Source organism: Mus caroli, chromosome 2 (genome assembly GCF_900094665.2).
Source record: "Mus caroli chromosome 2, CAROLI_EIJ_v1.1, whole genome shotgun sequence".
NCBI classification, from domain to species: Eukaryota; Metazoa; Chordata; class Mammalia; order Rodentia; family Muridae; genus Mus; species Mus caroli.
Genome location: NC_034571.1, coordinates 27,966,484 through 27,973,417, shown reverse-complemented (window position 1 = coordinate 27,973,417; position 6,934 = coordinate 27,966,484).

Here is a 6,934-nt window from a genome sequence, read left to right as displayed (position 1 = left end):
CAGAGGCAGGCGGATTTCTGAGTTCGAGGCCAGCCTGGTCTACAAAGTGAGTGCCAGGACAGCCAGGGCTACACAGAGAAACCCTGTCTCGAAAAAAACAAAACAAAACAAAACAAAACAAAAAAATACAGTGTTGATTTTGCTGTTGTAAACTGTGGTGCATTTGAATGGTTGTTGTGAAACTGGCCTTCTAATAGACAGATGGGTAATTAACTGGGAAGAGATCTGCCTCTTGGAGACTGAGAGAAGTGACTGCCCGGGGCTTATCACATTGGGATTATGATTCGTCCGTCTGTCCGACTCAGCCCAAGACCCAGAGCCTATGCACAAAGAACACCCCAAAGCATCTTAAGGACAAGAAGCCAACTCAGGTTCTGTTGTCTCCAGCCACAGCAAATGGGCTGCAGCCTCCAGAGTCAGGGCCTCTCACATCAGCTCATATCAGCTGGAAGGCTTCACTCAGCCTGCCTCTTTCTCGAACCTTACGGTTTCTAGCTGTAACACAGGCATCATAATGCCCACTTCTTACAGTTGTGCAAGGCGCCAAATAGAAGTTTGTAAAGCGCTGAGTAATTGTTCTGCTCACAGTGCACTGTGGGACTCCATGTGATATGGAACAAAGTCCTTGTTCGTTCAAAAGGACCCAGCCTATGGCCTGCCTTTGTCCCCATTCTTGGCTGAGGTGAGGCCAGTATCCAAGAGCCCTCAATGTGGGGTTCCTTGCAAATCCCAGCTGCATACAGCTGAGACAGAAGAAGTAGGGACCACCCTATGTCTCCTCTCTTAGTGTTTAATTTAGACCAAGCTTGGGCCATATCATATCTTCCCTCCTGGGTGTGGCAACAAGGCATGTGAGCTTCCTCATCCTGGACTTTAGACAAGTTCTTCTGACTGGTCTGGAGAACAAACAATAATAGACATACTTTTGGTTTTATTTATTTATTTATTTATTTATTTATTTTTGGTTTTTCGAGACAGGGTTTCTCTGTGTTGCCCTGGCTGTCCTGGGGCTCATTTTGTAGACCAGGCTGGCCTCGAACTCAGAAATCCACCTGCCTCTGCCTCCCGAGTGCTGGGTTTAAAGGCGTGTGCCACCATGTCCGGCCTATACTTTTAGTTTTAAATAAATGAGTTTATTAAGTAATAAAACAAGTCAAAGAAAAAGAATAAATAGTAAATTGCAGAGAAAGAAAGAGGTTTGAATGAGGTGTCCCTCAAAGTCTCAGACATCTGAATACTTGGTACCCAGTTGGTGGCACTGTTAAGAATGCTTAGGTGGCCTTAGTGGAGGTAGGGTACCTGGTTTTGAGTGTTTAAAGACCCATGCCATCTTGAGTCCACTCCCTTTTTTGTGTTTCAAGATGTGAGCCTGTGTCTTCCTGCTGCTGCCACCAGGCCTTTGCTCTGCCACCTCGGACTCTGTCCCTGGGAAGCTGTAAGCCCAAGTAAATGCTTCTATAGGTTGCCTCAGTCATGGTGTTTTATCACAGTGATAGGAGAGTAACTAAGATAGGGAGGTAGGTAGATAGATAGATAGATAGATAGATAGACAGACAGGCAGGGAGACAGATAGACAGAGACAGACAGATGGACAGCGAAACAGATAGGCAGATAGACATACAGATAGGCAGATAGATGGATGGTAGGTAGATAGATAGATAGATAGGCAAATAGGTAGACAGATACAGATGGATGGATGGATGGATACACAGACAGACAGACAAATAGGCAGATAGCCAGCCAGCCAGTCAGATGGATAGATGGACAGATAGATAGGTAGACAGACAGACATATAGGTAGGCAGGCAGCCAGATGTATAGACAAATAGATAGGCAGATAGACAGACAGACGGATGGATGGATAGATAGACAGACAGTCAGACAGACAGGCAAGCAGATAGGCATTTAGATGGGCAGACAGATGACAAATATCATCATATTCGGTGCTGAAAGCATTCATCAGAAATTGACTGAAGAAGCCCCTTTGCAGCAATCAGCTGATGTTCCCTGGGAGAGTGAATTCTGGGTAGAAAAGTAAGAAAACAAATAACAACAGATAGAAATGACCTCATCAAACTGGTCACTATGACATCTGGTAGAAACTGGCTCGGAAGCTAAGGCAGTTGGCTGGAGCTCCACACTGAGCTTCTCTCTGTGGGTGACTTCTCTTCCACTGCAGGTACCATTGAAGAGTAAAAAATAAAATAATGACTGCCCTGAGAACATGGGCCCTGGCCTCCAGCCAGATGGCCTAATTCCCCGGAACTTTTGGGAAAAACAACCACAAAATGTTTCAATGTCCCAGGTGCCTTGAAGAAAATATCTGCCCCTAGATTTCCCCTATTTCCTCTCCGATCCTCCCCCTAGGTTGTGTTTTTTGCCTTTATAAGCCTGCTGGAAAATAAGGTCATGGTCAGACTCCTCTACCCCTGTGTGGTGTATGGGTCTCGACCTCAGCATGCTGGTTTGTGTGCCATTAAAACCTCGTGTGTTTGCAGCAAGCTTGACTNTTGTGGCTTTCTGGGCTCGAGATCCCTGAGACTTGAGTGAGGGTCTCCCTTCGGGGGTCCAACACCATCACACCACTGGATAAACAATAGTGACATCTCTTGGTAATAGTTGACACTCAGCTGTTCTGAAGGACATGATTTGATTTCCATTTGAGACAGGGTCTCACTATGTGGACCACACTGGTCTTGAACTCACAGAGCTCTGTCAGCCTCTGACTCCTGAGGTCAGGGCTTAAATGCATGTGCCACCCTGCCTAGCACTGTCTCTGTTCTTCAGCTGTTTTGCTATTTTTTTCTTTTTTTTTTTTTTTTTTTTTTTTTTAGTTTTCGAGACAGGGTTTCTCTGTATAGCCCTGACTGTCCTGGAACTCACTTTGTAGACCAGGCTGGCCTTGAACTCAGAAATCTGCCTGCCTCTGCCTCCCAAGTGCTGGGACTAAAGGCGTGCGTCATCACTGCCTGGCCGTGTTTTGCTATTTCTTTCCCTTACTGTTACAGGGTCACACATCACCAGACAAGGGGTTTGGAGGAAAATTTGAAACAAACATACTTAGGTCTGAAACGGAGAAGGGGTATCCTCCTTCCAACACCAGCTTCAGGTAACTGGAACAATGTGAAAATTTACCAATATAATGGACATTGTACAGGTAGACCCTATGTTCTGAGGGGGAGTGCCAAATGTGTGGCCTTCAGTCAGTATATTGAAAGTGAGGCTCAGAGAGGTGAAGGTATCCAGTCAGGAACTGAAAAGAAGCAAGACTCAGACTGCTAAGTAGTCTCCAGTATGGGGACACTGGAGCCTTTGGGCTCAGATTCTTCAGTCCACGGGGGCCTGGAAATGTTTGATCAGTTCTCTGCCAGGAAAGTCACCTTACCCTCCAGGGTGGGGCCATGACCTGGGCTGGCTTCAGCAGGGGCTGGGGAGCCCAGGAAGCTAGGACTATTAATACCCAGGGCTGTGTCAGCACTTTATTCTGCCTGGAGTGTCCAGTTAAGTTCTGTAGAGGCCATGGGGTCCAATTTAGCTCCAGAGCCTGTCAGTGGTTAAAACGGACTGTGGAGAGCAACTGACCCAGGTTCAATCCTTGGCTTAGCCAATGACCACAAGCAAACCTTTTCATATACCCAGAACCCTGAAAAGGTTCACTCAGCACAAGGGACCTGCTATTTCCCTGGGACTAGAACCTGGTACTCTTCTGCCTGCTGGGAGATCTCTGGTTACTTCTAATCCATAAACTCTTACAAGCACCTACCAGGCCACACAATGCAATTTCTCCGGAGTCTTGGCATTCTGCTAGTTATTCAGACAATGCTTTTATCGATCTCTTCCTGCCATTTAGCTGAAGAGCCAGGACACAGATCCTCGAAAGAATGAGCTAGAGAAAAGACAAGAAAATATCACCAAGAACTTGTTTGTTTGTTTGTTTGTTTGTTTGTTTGTTTGAGACAGGGTAGCTCTGGTTGTCTTGACCAGGCTGGCCTTGAATTCAGAGATTCTCCTGCCTCTGCCTCCCAAGGGCTGGAATCAAAGCCATGGGCCACCACTGCCAGACAAAAGGTTAGCCTTTACTGCGATAAACTTAATTAATACAGATGACAGTTATAATTCCATCACTTGAAAACTAATATGCTAACACTGGTGTCATCTTAAAGAGAGATCCTTTATTTCCAGTTTTTGCAGCATTTTCTATCAACCAGTTATTTTTAATCATCAGACAATAAAAAGCAAATGATATCCATGTATATCATATCTATTTGCATATATAGATACACATTTGAGATATGATCACCTTTTAGAGCCTTTTAGAATGATATCTTTTTCACTTAATAATATAAATTTGGCCACTTTTCCATAACAATGTTTGTTTGTTTGTTTAATGTGTATATTTTGCCTGCATGTTTTATGTGCAAAACAAGTGTGCCTGGTGCCTGCAGAGGCCAGAAGAGGGTATTGGGTCCCCTCAGAAGGTTGTGAGCAGTTCTGTGGGTGCTGGAAGTTGAGCCTAGGTCCTCTGGATGGAATCACAGCAAGTGCTATTACCACTGAGCCCTCTCTCCAGGCCCCTATTGTCTTTCAGTAAGTATCTGATATTTTGCCACATAGAGGGCTTATTTATGTAAGAGTCCTTCCATCATCCTTGCTTTTATTTAGTAGCTACTGTATTCAAAACTACTGTGGGGCAAGCAGACCCACAGACACATCCCTGCATTCCAGAACAGACCATAAGCAAATGCAAGCAAAACAGGATATTGGGGTGGTATCCCTTCAGGCTTTGGTGGGCTAGCCTGGGCTGTTATTGTATGCAAACTCCAGAAAGCACAAAGATATAGGGCAAACCCAACCACCTTCTTCCCTCTTTTTTTTTTTTTTTTTTTTAAACTGAGACAGGGTTTCTCTGTATAGTCCTAGTTGTCCTGGAACTCACTTTGTAGACCAGGCTGAAGACCTGGCCCTTCTTCCCTCTTTAGGGGAAGAATTGTGCAGAGTGCTGACACGGCCTCCAGGCCACAGGTCCCAGAGCCAGAGCTGGGACTTTAGCAGCTGGTCTCATATACTCTTGTATATGTGTCTCTAGCTACATGTGCCCTATAGCATCTGTGTCTCCTGCCTGTGTGGTCTCACGTGTAAAGTTCTGAGTCCCATAGAGAGCCCCACAGATGGCCTGGCTCCCTGAGGCATGGCCTCCCTGGCATGTCCCCAAGCCTTGCTTCATTCATGCACTTGGGACTGTGGAGACCTGGGGAGGGAGCTGTGTGTGTCTGACCCAGGTACTAAGTTCTGATCCAGGCCTTGGGTGTTGTATAACAAAGCTTTTTCTGGGGAGGTACAACACAGACAACTACCACCCCAGACAGGGAACCCACAGCAGACCAAAGTACAGGTCCTCCCAATCCAACTTAGTGAGCTGTGAGTTTTATTGGGGTTACCTACAGGAATATGAACAAGGATTGTCACAAAGATAGGAACCCGGAGTGCCTGTAGGCGATTCAACAGGTTGGACAGTTTCCTTTCCAAGTGGCTCAGAAGGTCCAAATCTCTTCTAGGTAGCTGGTCTGGTCTCAGAGTCTTCCTTGCAGCTTTGCTTGTCTGAGAATCTTCTTTGAACTTTTATTGCTTACTGTGGCAGGGAGGGGCCTAGTGAATCTGGTCTGTTTCAGGGACTTCCTGAAACTCTTGAGTTGCTTACCTGCCAGCTTAAGGGATTTGACTGATGGAATGTTTCAGTCTTGGAGGAGACTGTTGCACAACACAGTCCCTGACCATGTGACCACACTACTTCTCTTTCTCTCAAGAGCAGAAGTTTCTGGCAGCTGAAACAGTTTGCTGTTTTTGGTTTTTGTTTTGTTTTGTTTTGACAGGGTTTCTCTATGTAGCCTTGGCTGTCCTGGAACTCCACCTGCTTCTGCCTCCTAAGTGCTGGAATTAAAGGCATGTGCCACCACTGCCTGGCCAGTTTGCTGTCTTGAATGTTTGGGAGAAACTTAGTGCTGATATTCACAAGCACAGTTACCATAAGCGTGTTCTGAGTGCTTGTTTGTATGACTCTGGCCTTGGGTATTTCAGTTGCCTAAGCCATCTGGGCCTGCACAGATATGCACTCTGACCCAGTCACATCAAGGAGAAAAATCAAAGCTCAGAAGCAAAGGAACTCACCACCCAGGCCCCTAAGTAAGCCAGCCAGTAGGGTGCCCTAGGATTCAAACCTCTCCCTATCTCCTGACAGTCTTCAGTTTTGTTTATTAAAATTGGTGTCAATTCCTAACACCCTGTGTACTACTTACTCCTTGATGTTCTCCTAGCAAAGTGGCAGTCCCTGGGTGCTGTTATTGTTACCTGTTCACACGTGCTAGACAGGCTCTGGCACACACTAGGCATCCAGGAATACTGAACGGAACACTTCAGCTGGCTCTAAGAAATTGCACACCTAGCCATCACAGTACAAAAAACTATCAGGAGGCTCCTTTCGGAAGTAATGACCAGAGAAGAGAAAGGGAGGTGGGCCAGAGTCTGGAGGGGCGAACACTCCCTGGCCAGTAGCAACCCCCCACCCCACTACCACTGGAAGCAGCTTTCATCACCGCCTCCAGCGCTGGCGCGCGCCAGGGATCACTTTCCCGGTTCACATTTCTAAGGCTGCTGCTGGGTTATTTTGGTCGGGAAACCTGATCCTTCGCTCGGTTTATTTTAGCACCTTGGAGAACTCTCAGTGCCGCACCGGATCCGAGGCCGCGCCCAGCCTGCTGTCGCCCCCCTCTGTCTTCCCCCAGAGGCTCCGCACCATGTGCACCGCTCACCCTGGGCTGGGGCCAGAGTGGGTCCCTTAGCCGCCGCTCCGCACACGCAGGGTGGCGTCAGCCAGGCGCTGGAGGCCCGATCCCAGGGTCCGGGGAGACCGTGCACACTGAGAGGCATCAACTGTCAGA